The sequence below is a fragment of the Leptonychotes weddellii genome, chromosome 1 (genome assembly GCF_054177405.1).
Source record: "Leptonychotes weddellii isolate Sample4059 chromosome 1, ASM5417740v2, whole genome shotgun sequence".
Classification (NCBI taxonomy): Eukaryota; Metazoa; Chordata; class Mammalia; order Carnivora; family Phocidae; genus Leptonychotes; species Leptonychotes weddellii.
In genome coordinates this window covers 14926345-14942001 of record NC_138369.1, presented here as the reverse complement: position 1 = coordinate 14942001, position 15657 = coordinate 14926345, and the positions used below count along the sequence as shown (strand labels likewise).

Here is a 15657-nt window from a genome sequence, read left to right as displayed (position 1 = left end):
GTGAGTTGTCCTTTTATATTCTTGAAGAACACAAGTTTTAAATTCTGATAAAGTTCAGTTTGTCTATTTTTTTCTTTTGTTGCTGTGCTTTGAGTGTCATACCCAGTCTGCTTTTTCTGGGTCCCTACCCTGGCTCTCCTCTTGTGCTTGGACAACCACAGTAGTTTCTTATCTCAGACACCTTGCCTCTCCAGTCCATTTTCCACCTAGTAGCCAGAGATATTTTTTTATTTTTATTTTTAAGATTTTACTTATTTATTTGACAGAGATCGAACACAAGCAGGGGGAGTGGCAGGCAGTGGCAGTGGGAAAATCAGGCACCCCGCTGAGCAGGAAGCCTGATGCTGGAATCTCTCCCAGGACCCTGGGATCATGACCTGAGCCGAAGGCAGATGCTTAACCGACTGAGCCACCCAGGCGCCCCCATTCTTCAGTTTAACTCCCCTCATTGAAAGTGGAATGAAATCCACATATCTTTTGTGGTCTATATAGTCCTGTAGGATTTGGTCCCTATCTTTCTCTCTACCTTCTCTCTCTAGCCCTACCCCTCCTTGCTTGCTAAGCTTATTTCTACACTAACCTCTCTCCCCAACTACTTTGTGATAGTGGCTGTCCCTTCCTGAGTCTTTCTCCCCTGGCTTTGACCAGCTGGCTCTTCTTTTAGGACTCAGCTTCAGAGAGGCTTTTTCTGATTGCCCTGCTTAGAGTGGGTCTCTCTGTTGAGGTTTAATGGCACCCTAGGTGGTTACATTAGAGCTCTGTAAAGATCTGGAATTCTCCTTTGCCTTTCGTTGTTTCTCTTTAAGTAGCATCAAAGCTCCTTGAGGATGGGAAGCTTTCTGTCTTATTCTTTGTCTCTGGTGCTTAGCTTACACCTGGCCCATAGTGGATACTTAAAGGCTCTTGTTGAGTAAATGAGTGAGTGTATGATGGGGAGCAGATTTTGGAGACTGATATCATAGAGTGTACTGTGAGAGCACAGAGATGGGCACTACAGAAGGGACTGGTCAGTCAGTAGTGTTGGAAGCAATGGAGAGAGCGGCAGTGGTAAGGCCGGTGTTCAAGTGGTTGCACTCAGCTGTAATTCTCAGGATGTCGTGTGCTGGTCTCAGCCTGGCGTTAACCAGTGTTGTGGTTAGACTGGCCCTTGTGCTTTTTATTATGATTGCAAGACACCCTTCAGCAATAACTATCAGGAAACTTTGAAAGAAAGGTTAAGGGAAAAAAAGAATAAAGGTTTATTATTTACAGGACCTGGAAATTACACAGCAGACGTGGAACCACACAGCGAGAACATTGTGTGGGGTGGGGGGAGAATGCACACACAGGCCTGGGGTTCTACTTTCATTGGAGTTGAAGATGGGGGCCTAGGGTTTGGGGGCTCACTCTTTATTGGTGAATTTAAAACATAAGAGGGGGGACTTAAAGCATGGGAAGAGAAAAAAACAAGTGGCCCAAAGGACCGTTTAGCAAAATCAACCACGATCTCTAAAACAAAGGAGCCTCAGTGAGGGGAGGCAGCCTGGGCTCTTTATCTAATCAAGTGGCTAGCAATGTGTTTATTCAAGATAGCCCTCTTGAAGTGGATGCCTCTTTGAAGTGAATGCTTCCTTAATCAATTTAAGTCAGTCACTTGCATTACAAAAAAGAAAAAAAAACCCTGCTTACCCTGTACTTACACTGGCTAGAGGCTCGGTGCGGTTTTGGTGGAAGAGGTCAGGTGGCCTTAGGGCAGGGAGAGTGTGTGTGTGTGTGTGTGTGTGTGTGTGTGTGTGTGTGTGGCTCGGTGCAGTTGTGGTGGAAGAGGTCAGGTGGCCTTAGGGCAGGGAGTGTGTGTGTGTGTGTGTGTGTGTGTGTGTGTGGCTGCGGACGATGCAGCTAAGGAATGGGGACTACATTTTGAAGAAGAAAGGACCCGTAATAGCTTGAAGGAGTGGTGGGTGTGAGGGAAGGTTTTGTTTTTGTTTTTGTTTTTGTTAAGATATAGGCACCCCGGGCACCTGGGTGGCTCAGTTGGTTAAGCGACTGCCTTCGGCTCAGGTCATGATCCTGGAGTCCCAGGATCGAGTCCGCATCGGGCTCCCTGCTCGGCAGGGAGTCTGTTTCTCCCTCTGACCCTCCCCCCTCTCCTGCTCTCTCTCTCTCATTCTCTCTCTCAAATAAATTAAAAAAAAAATTTAAAAATCTTAAAAAAAAAAAAAGATATAGGCACCCCTAGCATGTTCCTATGTGGAGGAAGAAGAGCCAGAGGAGAGGTAGCAGCTGGCTATTTCTAGAAATATAAAAGTTAGTGATTCCCTCATTACCATAATTGCTTCCTAAATATTTTCATCATAATAGTGACCTTTTATTTTTTCTTTCAGCAAGGCTGGTTAGGTTAGAACGGGGAGAAAGTGGGGACACCTCATATTCAGAGAGTGGAAAGGAGTGTTATTTGCCTTCTCTGTTACTTAGTTTAAAGGGTAATTTAAGGTTTTACTTCAAGGCCTTGTCTTTTACGAGTTGAATCTCAGAGGTGAATGTTTAAGCTAGGGGAAAATTATCTCTTTGAAAGAGGTTATTGATTTTTCTAGCTTATCTGTTGGCTATTTTGAATGCCATGGATCCATGAGAAAGAAACAAATGCGTTTTTAAAAGGTTTTTATAATGCAGACCTTTTTTGGGGAAGGGCTCTTTTTAAAAAATACATCAACTTCTTCACGTTCTGCATGGAGCCCTGGGTGTTATATGCAAACAATGAATCATGGAACACTACATCAAAAACTAATGATGTAATGTATGGTGATTAACATAACATAATAAAAAAACAACTTTTTGGGGTGCCTGGGTGGCTCGGTTGGGTGTCTGCCTTCAGTTTGGGTCATGATCTCGGGGTCCTGGGATCGAGTCCCACATTGGGCTGCCTGCTCAGTGGGGAGTCTGCGTCTCCCTCTCCTTCTCCCTCTCCACCTCTCCCCCACTTGTGTGTGCTCTCTCTCTCAAATAATTAAATAAAATCTTAAAAAAATATATCAACTTCGGGCACGTGGGTGGCTCAGTCGGTTGAGCGTCTGCCTTTGGCTTAGGTCATGATCCCAAGGTCCTGGGATGGAGTCCCTCACTGGGCTCCCTGCTCAGCCCGGAGCCTGCTTCTCCCTCTCCTCTCTGCTTGTGTTCTCTCTCGCTATCTCTGTCACTTTCTCTCAAATAAATAAATAAAAATCTTAAATATCAACTTCTTCGTACAAAATATTTTATCTAGAAATTGATGAAAAGGCAGCTTATTGGAACCTCTTTCAAGTCTCAGAATTTCACTATCTGATGAGAGATGATGATCTATTTCTGGATGACTTTATTTGTTGGAATTTCCCATTTGTTGCTCTTATAAACTTCTTACTCTGTTGGAAAAAATGAAAGAAAAAATAAAAGGTCACTATTACGATGAAAATATTTAGGAAGCAATTATGGTAATGAGGGAATCACTAACTTTTATATTTCTAGAAATAGCCAGGGGGTGCCTGGGTGGTGTAGTAGGTTAAGCATCCAACTCTTAGTTTTGGCTCGGTCATGATCTCAGGGTCGTGAGATTGAGCCCACATTGGCTCCATGCTCAGTGTGAGTCTGCTTGAGATTCTCTCTCTCCCCCTGCTCTTCCCACTTGTGCTCTCTCTTTCGCTAAAAAAAAAAACCAAAAACCAAAAAACCCAAAAACAAAAAACCAAAGAAAAAGAAATAGCCAGATACTCAAAATCAACAATTAAGTGATTGAATTATCCTTGGATTAGTTTTTTTAGTGGAGATACTTAATTGAGAATGCTGAAGATTGCCTGCTTTTTTCCCAGCCTTCTGATTCTTACTATTAAAATATTTTCAATTTTAGAAAAAGAATGATGTCCCTCAGTGATCTGCTCACACACTGTTTTTATCATAGAAAAGAGCAAGACAGGCTCCAATTAGAAAAGTGAGTTACACAGTACTATGACTCATACACTGTTCCTCCTCTTTGAGAATGACAACGTAAGTCCTGTCTTCATCACATCATAATGAACATGTCTGTGACTCTGGTGAGACTCCTGGGGCCTATATTCCCTGGCAGAAATGGGTGCTCATCAGCTTCCTGGGTGTGACTATGTGGGGTTACTGCTCCTCAGGGACCCACCTCTTCACTTGTGCAGCTAAAAGATGTGCGGCCTTCTTCCTTCTTCCAAGCTTTTACAGTAAAACTGAGAACCTATTGCCCTTTTTGAAAACGGCTATGAGAATGAGTTGTGTGAAAGAAATAATTTTCCAAATACAAGAGAAAAGGTGGGCTCTCTTTGTATGGTGGCCCTTACTAAGAAAATATGATTATTAAAAAAAAACTGGGGCACTTGGGTGGTGCAGTCAGTTAACTGTCTGACTCTTGGTTTCAGCTGGGGTCATAATCTCAGGGTCCTGGGATTGAGCCCCACATCAGGCTCCCTGCTCAGCGGGGAGTCTGCTTCTCCCTCTCCCTCTGCCCCTCCCACTGCTCGTGCTGTCTCTCGCTCGCTAACTCTCTCAAGTAAATAATATCTTAAAAAAAATAAAATTAAAATAGAATAAAATAAAATTAGAGGATGCTTAATCACAGAACACAAAGGATCTACTCTTTTAATACAAAAAAAACTGAACTTTGTTAATGCATGTTTAGTAATCTATGGGCAGCTTTTGAAATGTCCTCATTTGAAGGACCAAATACATTGGAGAACACCGGTATATAATATGTAGGCAAGGATAGGTTGGGCATATTTGCCCATTCTAAAGACTGAGGAGCTTGTTTTTATCATCTTTGGCACAGAATAGCCTTAGTTTACAGTTCTGTTGAAGGATGAAATATTATTTCAAGATTAAATGTTTCCTTAGTAAAATGGATCAAGGCTTTCTCTTCAAATAAAAAGCAACTTGAATAAAATAATAGGAGAAATATTTTGCTCATTAAGTCTTTTTGTAATAATTTTAGATGATGTGATTCCAGACTGAAGTAGGTGTTGGCACAGCTATTTTTTGTCTATAGAAACAGGTGTTCTGCTAGGACTGTTCCTGTATATTGTATCTTACCAATAAGTTTTCCTCATGTTATTTTTCCTGTTAAGTGTAAAATTTAGTTTATGTTTCTTTGGAGTTAAAAAAGGTAGGAGTGTTCAGGGGCACCTGGGTGGCTCAGTCAGTTAAGCGGCTGCCTTCGGCTCAGGTCATGGTCCTGGGGTCCTGGGATCGAGCCCCGCATCAGGCTCCCTGCTCAGCGGGGAGCCTGCTTCTCCCTCTGCCTGCCACTTCCCCTGCTTGTGCTCTCTCTGTCAAATAAATAAATAAATAAAATATTAAAAAAAAAAAAAGGGAGTGTTCAGAGCCTGGTAACTAAAACTTTTAGGTTGTATTATTTATTTTGCATTTGAAGTTTCACTTAAATGAAGTTAAGATCTAAAAATAGATAGCTTGAGTTTTTCTCAGTCCAAGCCCTGATACCTGCCTGGGAATTTGTCAGCAACAGTTTTAAGATGTGATACCCCACAAGATATTGCGTGTGAAGATAGTGACTAATGATATTGAAATTTGGATAAAGATTTTTTGGCTAAACCAGTGGCTGGAGAATTATTGTTCCATTTGCAATGTTATAATTAAGCACTTTTGTTTTTTGAGACATCCAATATTTTTAAAGACAAATAAAATGATGATTAGAGGAGGATTTGTTTCATACTGTAAATAGACATACTTGTCACCTTTTGCCATGTTCTTGATGGCTCTCTTGGGAAAGATTACTGAGGTTTTTTTGTTTGGTGACTCCATTATTTTTAACAAGGAGGTGATTTGTCTTGCCATTACCAGGCCAATGCTCAAATAATGGATTTTTCAACTGACAAAAGAGGAACCCCATTTGGTTGGTGATGTTAAGGGTTTTTTTTCCCTAGCAATCACTAGATAACCCTTGGAGTATAGTTAAATGTAATGCATAAAAATCATTTTTATTTTTATTTTAGAGAGAGTTTGAGAGGGAGGGAGGGGCAGAGGGAGAGGGAGAAAGAGAGAATCTTAAGCAGGCTCCATGCCCGGCTCGGAGCCCGATCCAGGACCCAATCTCACAACCCTGAGATCAGGACCTGAGCCAAAATCAAGAGGTGGATACTTAACCAACTGAGCCACCCAGGCTCCCCAATGCATAAAAAATTTTTAAAATGGTGTGTAGTCTAGTAGACCAGTGGTATCTGAAATGCTAATAAGTGAGAATGGGATTTAGTGCTCCTAAAATGAGTGGGCATCAGTGGTCTTAGATACCTTTTTTTATGTTTGTCTTTATTTTTGTAAGTTGGCTAGGGAATTTTAGCAGTTTGTTTTTGTTGCATAATAAAGAATATGTCTGGCCTTTGTACCTTCCAAAATTCTTAGAATTTCCTTCTTATTCATGAGTCCCTTGGATCACACCTGAGTTAATGTTAATGAGATAATTCAGAATGGGCCCTGGTCACCAGAAAGACCAACCACATAATTAGGGGATTGGGACATTGAGCCAGTCTGACTTCTGGGGAAAAGTGGAGCTAGAGATTGAGTTTAATCATGTGGCCCATGATTCAGTCATGCCTGTGGAATGAAGCCCCGAAAAAATCTTTGAACACCAAAGCTTGGTGGAGCTTCCTTTTTGGTGAACACATTTATGTTCTAGGAGAGTGACGTGCCCTGATTCCATGAGGAGAGGGAGTGGAAAACTCTGTTTCGAACCCTTCTAGACCGTACATAGCCTTTGTGTTTTTTCATTTGGCTAATCCTGGTTTGTATCCTTTATAATAAAATTGTAAGTATCGTGTTTTCTGGGGCTCTGTGACTTGCTCTAGCAAATCAAACCTGGGGAGTTGTGGGAACCTCTGAATTTGTAGCCAGTTGGCCAGAAATGTGGATGGCGTGGGGACTCCCAAAGTGCAGCTGGCATCTGAAGGAAGGGCAGTCTTGTTGGGGACCAGGTCCTTTAACTGTGGACTATGATGCTACTCTGGGTGGTTAGCATCAGAATTGTAGTGACTCACACCAATTGGTGTCAGAATAGTTTTATATTCCTGTTATAATTCTACTTAAATTGATGGCCAGATGTGAGTTGGTGATCAGAAAGGGGACTTGGCTTTTAGTCTTCTCCAGCATAGATAATAGGAAATAATTCATTCAGTCCATTTATATTTAGGTGTCTATGTGTGCCAAGGTCTGTACTAGACAAAAGGTGGCAGGAAGGTCCCTATCCCTACTCCTTAGGAGCTTTTAGCGTGATGTGGTAGACACATGGAGTTTTTGTGTGCTATGAGAGAGAAGGAGTGCTCAGCCCCTGGAAGGGAGCTGTCTTCTTTGAGTCTTGGACGATGCGACTGGGTTAGAGATTGATCTTTTTTAGTCAGGGGGTACTTTAGGAGCAGAGAAATGTCACACCTACTAGTTAGTATACATGGGGGCAGGGGTTGTGAGTGGCAATGGCTATTTCAGAATAAGAGACTGTGTTTAGTAGTTGGATGTATGTGTTAGGACAGTGTTTTGTAAACAGTGTGTAAATGAACCATCTGTATCAGAATCACCCTGCCCACTGGTTCCCCTCTCGCCACACAGAAATCCTGGGTTTTTTTTTAGGTTTTTATTTTTATGGTGGAAAATGTTAATTATTGACAATAGTAAGAAGAATAGTGTAATAAACCCATCTACTCAGCAGCCAACTTCATGGTAGTGATACCATGGCAACCACCTCTGATTTATAGTGTTTGCCAGTTTCCCTTGGGAGTATTTATCCATATGTTTACTTTGCTAATTTCAAGCTACCAACACAATTTCATTGAACAAGGAGTTGGGGAAAGATTCTTAGAATCAGTTCTCCTTTTTTTTTTTTAAAGGTTTTATTTATTTATTTGACAGAGAGCACAAGCAGGGGGAGCAGCAAGGGAAGAGGGAGAAGCAGGCTCCCCACTGAGCAGAGAGCCTGACTCGGGGCTCGATCCCAGGACTCTGGGATCATGACTTGAGCCGAAGGCAGATGCTTAACTGACTGAGCCACTCAGGTACCCCAGAATCAGTTCTACTGATCTGGTGTGAGCTTGTTTCAGCTCATGAGTCATTTGCACTCAGACCACCTTCCTCCCAAATTATTAAATATAATTCTAAAAAAAAATAAAATAAATTAATAAAATTCTAGAAATAATTTTACCTATAAATATTCAAGCTTATATTTTTAAGGACTAGTTTTATTTATTTATTTATTTTTAAAGATTTCCCACATTTACTGCACACATAAGACTTTTCTCCTTTGTGAATTCTTCGGTGTCGAATGAGTGTCCACCTGTTGTTAAAAGATTTCCCACATTCACTACACTCATAAGGTCTTTCACCTGCATGAACCCTTAGGTGTATAATGAGGTTATTTCTTTGAGTAAAGGACTTGCCACATTCACTGCAATCGTAAGGCCTTTCTCCATTGTGAGCTCTGTGATGATAACGGAGAGCAGTATGAGTGATAAAAGATTTCCCACATTCACTCATGATGCCTTTCTCCAGAGTGAACTCTCTGATGATAACGGAGAGCAGTACAAGTGATAAAAGATTTCCCACGTTCACTGCATTCATAAGGCCTTTCTCCTGTGTGAGATCTCTGATGATAACTGAGGGCAGAGATAGAGGTAAAAGATTTTGCACAGTCACTACACTTATAAAGCCTTTTTCCAGTTTGAACTCTACATGGAATCAACACTGAGCTATGGCTAAAAGATTTTGCACATTCACTGCACACATAACTGTTTTCTGCACTGTGCCATCTCTAGGGATGAATGAGGACAGATTTGTGGCTTAAGGATTTCCCACATTTGCTGCACTTGTATTACCTGGACCCAGTGTGAGTCTTTTCATGTTGACTGAGGGTTGAGCTCTGCCTAAGAGATTTTCCACATTCACCCACAAAACTTTTCTTACATCTAAAATAATGAACAATAACTCCTTAGTATCAAATATTCCATCTGTGTTCAAACTTCACACATCTCCAAATGAGGTCCATAGGTTACATTTGGCTGCTTTATCCCTTAAGTCTATTTTAAACTATAGGATTTCTCTCTCTCTACTCCCCCATTCTCCCTCTCTTTTTCTTTTGAAGCTTATTTGTACAAGAAAATTTATTTTATATATATTTTTTCACAGTCTGGAGTTTGCTGATTACATCCCCATGATGTTTGCATCAAAGTTTCTCTCTCTCATTTTTCCTCTAAATTCATTATTAGCACTAGAGCAGTGGTTACCAAAGTGAAGTTCCAGGATCAGCAACATCAGCCTCAGCTGGGAAACTTGTTAGAAATACAGATTCTTGGTCTTACTCCAGGCCTATTGAATCAGAAACTCAGGCTGGGGCCCTACAATCTGTATTTTTTAAAAGATTTTATTTATGAGAGAGAGAGCACGCAAGCAAGAGCACGAGGAGGGGAGGGGCAGAGGGAGAAACAGACTCCGCACTGATCAGGGAGCCCGACATGGAGCTCAGTCCCAGGACCCCGGGATCATGACTTGAGTCAAAGGCAGATGCTTAACCCACTGAGCCACGCAGGCGCCCCTGCAGTCTGTATTTTAACCAGTCCTCCTGATGATTCTGATGCACCCTGAAGTTTGAGAACCATTGCTGTGTGGGCTTGATCAGATTCAGGTTTGTCCCCCACCTGCTACCCCCACCACCTCCACCAACTATTTCATAACTTTGATGTGTCTTCTATTAGAAGGCACATAAAGCTAACTGGTCTTCTCATTTATGATGCTGATGATCATGTTGATTGTTGCCTAGATTATATTCATTAATTCAGCAAGGTTTCAGATGGCATTAATTCTATCATTCTTTCTTCATTGCATACTGGAATGCTTCTGTAGAGAAAAACTTCCTCTCATTAAATCTTAGGTCACCCAGCAGAATTCCTTTGTTCAGGAAAGACAGGATAAATGCTTGAGTCTTTCCTTTTATTTGCTTGTTTTCAGAATAATAAGTTGGTTCTCTAGTATCCTCCCGTGATGACCAATGAAGTCTTTAAAAAAATACCATTATAAAGTCAAGGATTTAATTGTATTTGGTGTTTTAGTCCCTTGGCATCTGTTCTTATTTGATGCTCATATTATCCCATCTTTGTGTAATGGGAACCTCTTTAAGTTTTCTTTAATTTCTTTTGACTTGATCCTAGTAGTAGTTTATATCATCTGTGGTTTCTGGTAGATTTTCCAGTCTCATTACATGTTTAGCTCCAGACCAGGAATCAGCAATTTCTTCAGGGAGCCCTGTTTCCCTTTAGACAAAAATGGTGAAGACCACAATCTGGATGGTAGGGGTGCTCATTGCTACTGGGGCTAGTCATATGTCCAATTCAAATTCAGGACTATACTGCTTTCACTTAACCTAATGTATATCCTTTCTATAAGGCCAGAAAATTGCATTGTTCAATAATATAATTACTCATTTCCTTAATCCCATAATGCACATGCAACAGTCTCAGAATCATGAGACCAGCAGTATGATGTTTGAAGACTGTTTAAGATTTTCTTGAGTTCTTATTATCTATAGGCTAATACCCCACTAGGATATCCAGATCAAGTCTCTTGAAATAGTTATTTGTGTGGTTCTCCTCTCAATTCAGTATACAGTTAATTTACTTTATGATTTGGGGATTACTTTTCAAATTATTTTTGTAATTATGTAAGATACATGTTTCAAAGTTAAATCTACAAAATAAGGTATATTCCTTAAGGTCTGGTTTCTACCCTTAAAGCTTCCACTTGATTCCCTCCCTCCCCTGTAGCAGTGGTTTTCAGCCTTGGGAGCTTTAAAAAAAAAACAACAAAAAACAAAACTGATGCTCAGACTTCATATCCAAGCAATTAATTCATAGTTTGGGAGGGGAATTGAAGGAGAGTGAGACCCAAGCATCAGTAATTTTTACAAGATTCCAGGTGATTCTCATGGATAGCTAAAGTTAAGGACAATTGATGTTTAATTTTTTTAATGATATATTGTTCCATTAAAATGTGTGTGTGCACGTGCACAGATGAAAAACATCTCTTTTGGTTCCTCCTTCCCTCCTCCTTCCTTCCTTCCCTCTGAGTATAGTTGCATACAATGTTATATTAGTTTCAGTGCGCAACAATGCTTCCTCAGGTTTATACATTATGCTGTGCTCACCGCAAATGTAGCAACCATCTGTCACCGTACAGCGCTGTTCCAGGGTCATTGACTGTACTCCCTGTGCTGTGCCTTTTATTCCCATGACTTACTCATTCCATAACTGGAAGCCTCTATCTCCCACTTTCCTTCACCCATTTTGTCCATCTCTTTGCTCCCTTCCCCTCTGGCAGCCATCAGTTTGTTCTCTGTATTTACAGGTCTGGTTTTCCTTTTTGTTTTTTTATTCACTTGTTTTATTAGATTTCACATATGAGTGAAATCATATGGTATTTGTCTTTTTCAGTCTGACTTATTTTGCTTAGCGTAATATTGTCTAGGTCTGTCCATGTCACAAATAGCACAATCTCATCATTTTTATGACTGCATAATATTCCATTATATACATATTTACACACACACACACATGTACACCCCATATCTTCCTTACCCATTCATCCATTAATGGACACTTCGGTTGCTTTTATATCTTAGCTGTTGTAAATAATGCTGTAGTAAACATAGCACTGCATATATCTTTCTGAATTAGTGTTTTCCTTTTGGTAAACAGTAGTGGACTTACTGGACTATACGGTATTTTTATTTTGAATTTTTTGAGGAACCTCCATGCTGTTTTCTCTTCCTCTTTTTCTTAAACACAGGGAAATATACTACTGCACTCTTCACTGAATATGACCCGGAGAGAAACTGTGACACACTGCAGTGTCAGAAGCTCCTGGGTTATCTTGCCACCTGCTAAAGCTGGAGAATGCCAGTGTTACAGATGTTATAGGACTTAGAAAAAGAAAAGTGACAGCTGAGTAATTTTTTGACAATTGAGTATATTTTTAAGTATAAAATAAGGAATTCTAAACACTTATATAATTCTAAAAGCTAATGCTGGGGCATTATGAACACATGTGTGACTTGGGATCTGCATCTTACATTGTGTGATTCAGATTTACTAACTGGCATGATGTGTGATTTCCACTTAATTACCGGTCTGTGACATGATCTTGTGTTCTTATTATAACTTGTGAAATTTTGTTTGTAAGAAAATAAAAATGGCTTAATTTTTAATCTGTTTTTTATTTGACCATAAAGTTTACTGTATTTGATTTTTCTGCATCATTTGCTGAGGCCATTTTTCCCTCTCTCTTTCAGTCCACTCAGTAGATATTGTGAATGCCAGCTGATGTTCTATCAGTTTAAAACAGTTCTATGGCCACACAAGTTTGGGAAATGCTGTTGTGAGATGGCGACCCATTAATAAGCTTTATAACTGGGAGGGACACCATCATGTTTGTACCGTAGGCAAGCAGTGTGAAGAAGTGGTCTGAAGCAGGGCCAGAGTGAATGCTGGGAGACCCTCCTGTAATCCATTGTAATGATACAAGTGAATGGTGATTAGGGCCTGAACTGAGCCTATTGAAAGATAGTGAAAGGTAATTGGTTTCATTCTGGACCAGTTGAGTTAGGGGTTAGCAGGAATGTTATAAAAAAGGAATGTTTATGGGGCGCCTGGGTGGCTCAGTCCATTAAGCGTCTGCCTTCTGCTCAGGTCATGATCCCAGGGTCCTGGGATGGAGCCCCACGTCAGGCTTCCTGCTCAGCGGAGAGTCTGCTTCTCCCTCTTCCTCTCATTTGTTCTCTCTCTCTCTCTCAAATAAATAAAATCTTTAAAAAAAAAAAAAAGAATGTTTTCCTTGAGTTGAGTCACCACTTCTAAGATTTGTTTTTCAGGTCCAGAAAACAGATGTTTTAAATACACCCATACACCCATATATGATCAGTCCCTTGATGACTTGACTCGTGTTAATTAAATTCACTGGAAACTGACTTACACAGCATCAGGCCGACCTAGGTTTATATCCTTGCCCTGTCACGGCTCTGACCTTCAGTATTCTCATTCTTAAAAAAGGGAAATTCTTGACTACTTTTCAAGGGTTGTGAATATTAAAGATAATGTATGCTATGTACCTATCATAGTGACTGGTGTGATAACTATAATTGGTTAGGCAGTCTTTGAATTGCCCATATTAAAATCTTTAGAAAGTTGGATTATCAATAAGAACTTTGATTGGAAAACATGGAATTATTATCAGCAATATAGCAATAGCTAAAGGGGATTGAAGTAGATAGGGGAAGTTGTTGTCCTAGTTCCGGAAGAGCTGGATGCAAAGTTGGTCTCTTTATCCTACAGCAGAGGATGATTCATCAGGGCCTGGATGGTTTGTGTTCCCAGAGTTGGTTTTGCCCCTGGGCTGGCAGTGCTCTCTCCCGCCTCTGACTTGACCCCCAGGCCCCACTGCTTCTTCTTGACTTTGCCGCAGTCATGTCCTGTACTCAGGGCCCTCAGAGGTGTTTGGTCTCTTCCCATGAGGTGTGAATTACATCAGACTAACCAGGCCACCGTTGACCCACTGTTACAGGCTGTGTGTTTACAAGATCATGGGGAATAATTAAAACTGTCTGGTGGGAGAGGATGGTGATACTGCTTGCAAGGTAGGGAGCCTGGAGGAGCAGGAGATCTGAAGGTAATTGGTTTCATTCTGGACCAGTTGAGTTTCAGATACAGTCCCTGAGGCTGGAATTCCAGCTGGCTTTAGCTAGCACTAGGAGTATGATCTAGAGAGGGCAAAGGTCATGAGTCAAGCTCATTTTTCATGTTTCTTCTCCTTTTTATATGCCTTCCTTTCTGCCTGGAATGCGGTCTTCCCCCCTTGTTTGTCTGCTGAGCTACTACTTGTCTTTTACCAACCAGTTCAAGGGTTTCCTTTTCTGCATGCCAGCAACCCTATAAGGTAGGTACTATTATTCCAATTTTTTTAGATGAGGAAATTGAGGCACAGGGGTTAAATAACTCATCCAAGGTCACACTGCTAGTACAGTGACGTAACACTGGGATTTGAACCCAAGTGGCATGGCTTAGACTCTGCTCATAACCACTTCATCTTACTGCTTTCTAGTTACTCAGTAAGTCACTTAGTGTATGAATCAGGTGTCCACAGTGCTCATCTCTATATGTGGGATTCAAGGGGACAGGTTTTTTCTCTTAGGACAGTATTTCCAGTGAGACAGAAAGCAATTCTAAAGTGTTCTCTTTTCTCTATTCCTCTTACCATTGTCTTGGTTTAAGCCCCATCTCTTGTCAGGACTATTATTGTAGAACCATTACTGGTCTTCCCACTGTGTGTCTTATTTTCTTGGTGTCTTTTTTCATGGCTATTACTGGAATCATCTTTCTAAGATGCATATATGACCCTGCTACTACCCTGCAGAAGACCCTTCTTTGGCTCCCTAGTGCCTGTAGCTTTCCTAATCTAATCAAAAGAATGAGCAAGATTTTTCTTCTTGCTTGGCTTGGCTTGGGTCAGGTTCCCATTCTAGACAAGTCATTGTGCTGGGGCAGTGGAAACACTAGGATTTGCCCAGCTCGGATTATCCACCCTATCCTGTGGCCTAGTTGGAAGTGAGGGTGGGGGGCAGGGTTGAGAGTGAAGCCCCACAAGGACTTCAAGTTTGAGAAAGGCCACTTCTAAATGATAACTCCAAATATCTAAATGGAAAGAGGAAGGGGTACTGAGTGATGCCATGGGGGTGGAGGTGGGCTTAGAGCTAAATCCTGTTGCAGCCTTCAGCTTCCCTCTGCATTCTGGCTTCAGTTGGGCAGATGCTCATTTTGCTGGGCACTGGAATACAGAGGAGAGGAAGAGCATTCATGCCTGCAGGAGCTTATCATCCGGTGGGGGCAGTGAGCAGGCAATGTGATGTGATGATCCCTCCACAGGAGCAAGCTGAGGAAGTCTTTTTTTTTCCTTTTTATTTATTTATTTATTTATTTATTTATTTATTTATTTATTTATTTATTTAAGATTTTTATTTATTTGTCAGAGAGGGAGAGAGCACAAGCAGGGGGAGCAGCAGAGGGAGAGGGAGAAGCAGGCTCCTCGCTGAACAGGGAGCCTGATGTGGGACTTGATCCCAGGACCCTGGGATCATGACCTGAGCCGAAGGCAGATGCTTAATGACTGAGCCACCCAGGCGTCCCTTACATTTTTTTAATTAACATATAATGTATTATTTGTTTCAGGGGTACAGGTCTGTGATTCATCAGTCTTACACAATTCACAGCGCTCACCATAGCACATACCCTCCCCAATGTCCGTCACCCAGCCACCCCCCTCCATTCCAGCAACCCTCAGTTCGTTTCCTGAGATTAAGAGTCTCTTATGGTTTATCTTCCTCTCTGGTTTCATCTTGTTTCATTTTTCCCTCCCTTCCCTTATGATCCTCTGTCTTGTTTCTCAAATTCCTCGTATCAGTGAGATCATACGATAATTGTCTTTCTCTGATTGATTTGTTTCACTTAGCATAATACCCTCTAGTTCCATCCACGTCGTTGCGAATGGCAAGATTTCGGGGGGTTTTTTGATGGCTGCATAATATTCCATTGTATATATATACACCACATCTTCTTTATCCATTCATCTGTTGATGGACATCTTGGCTCTTTC

General features: G+C 41.1%; 1 protein-coding gene and 1 long non-coding RNA gene across 2 annotated transcripts in view; both read left to right on the top strand.

Moving 5' to 3' along the window:
- Positions 1–15657, top strand: part of PRKAR2A (protein kinase cAMP-dependent type II regulatory subunit alpha) — a 105452-nt gene that overhangs the window by 13536 nt on the left and 76259 nt on the right. The gene's annotated exons all lie outside the window — the stretch shown is intronic.
- LOC145721106 (uncharacterized) lies at positions 1325–13214 on the top strand. Its single transcript, XR_014144571.1, has 2 exons — positions 1325–1742; positions 1831–13214. It is a non-coding gene; the product is annotated as an uncharacterized LOC145721106 (long non-coding RNA).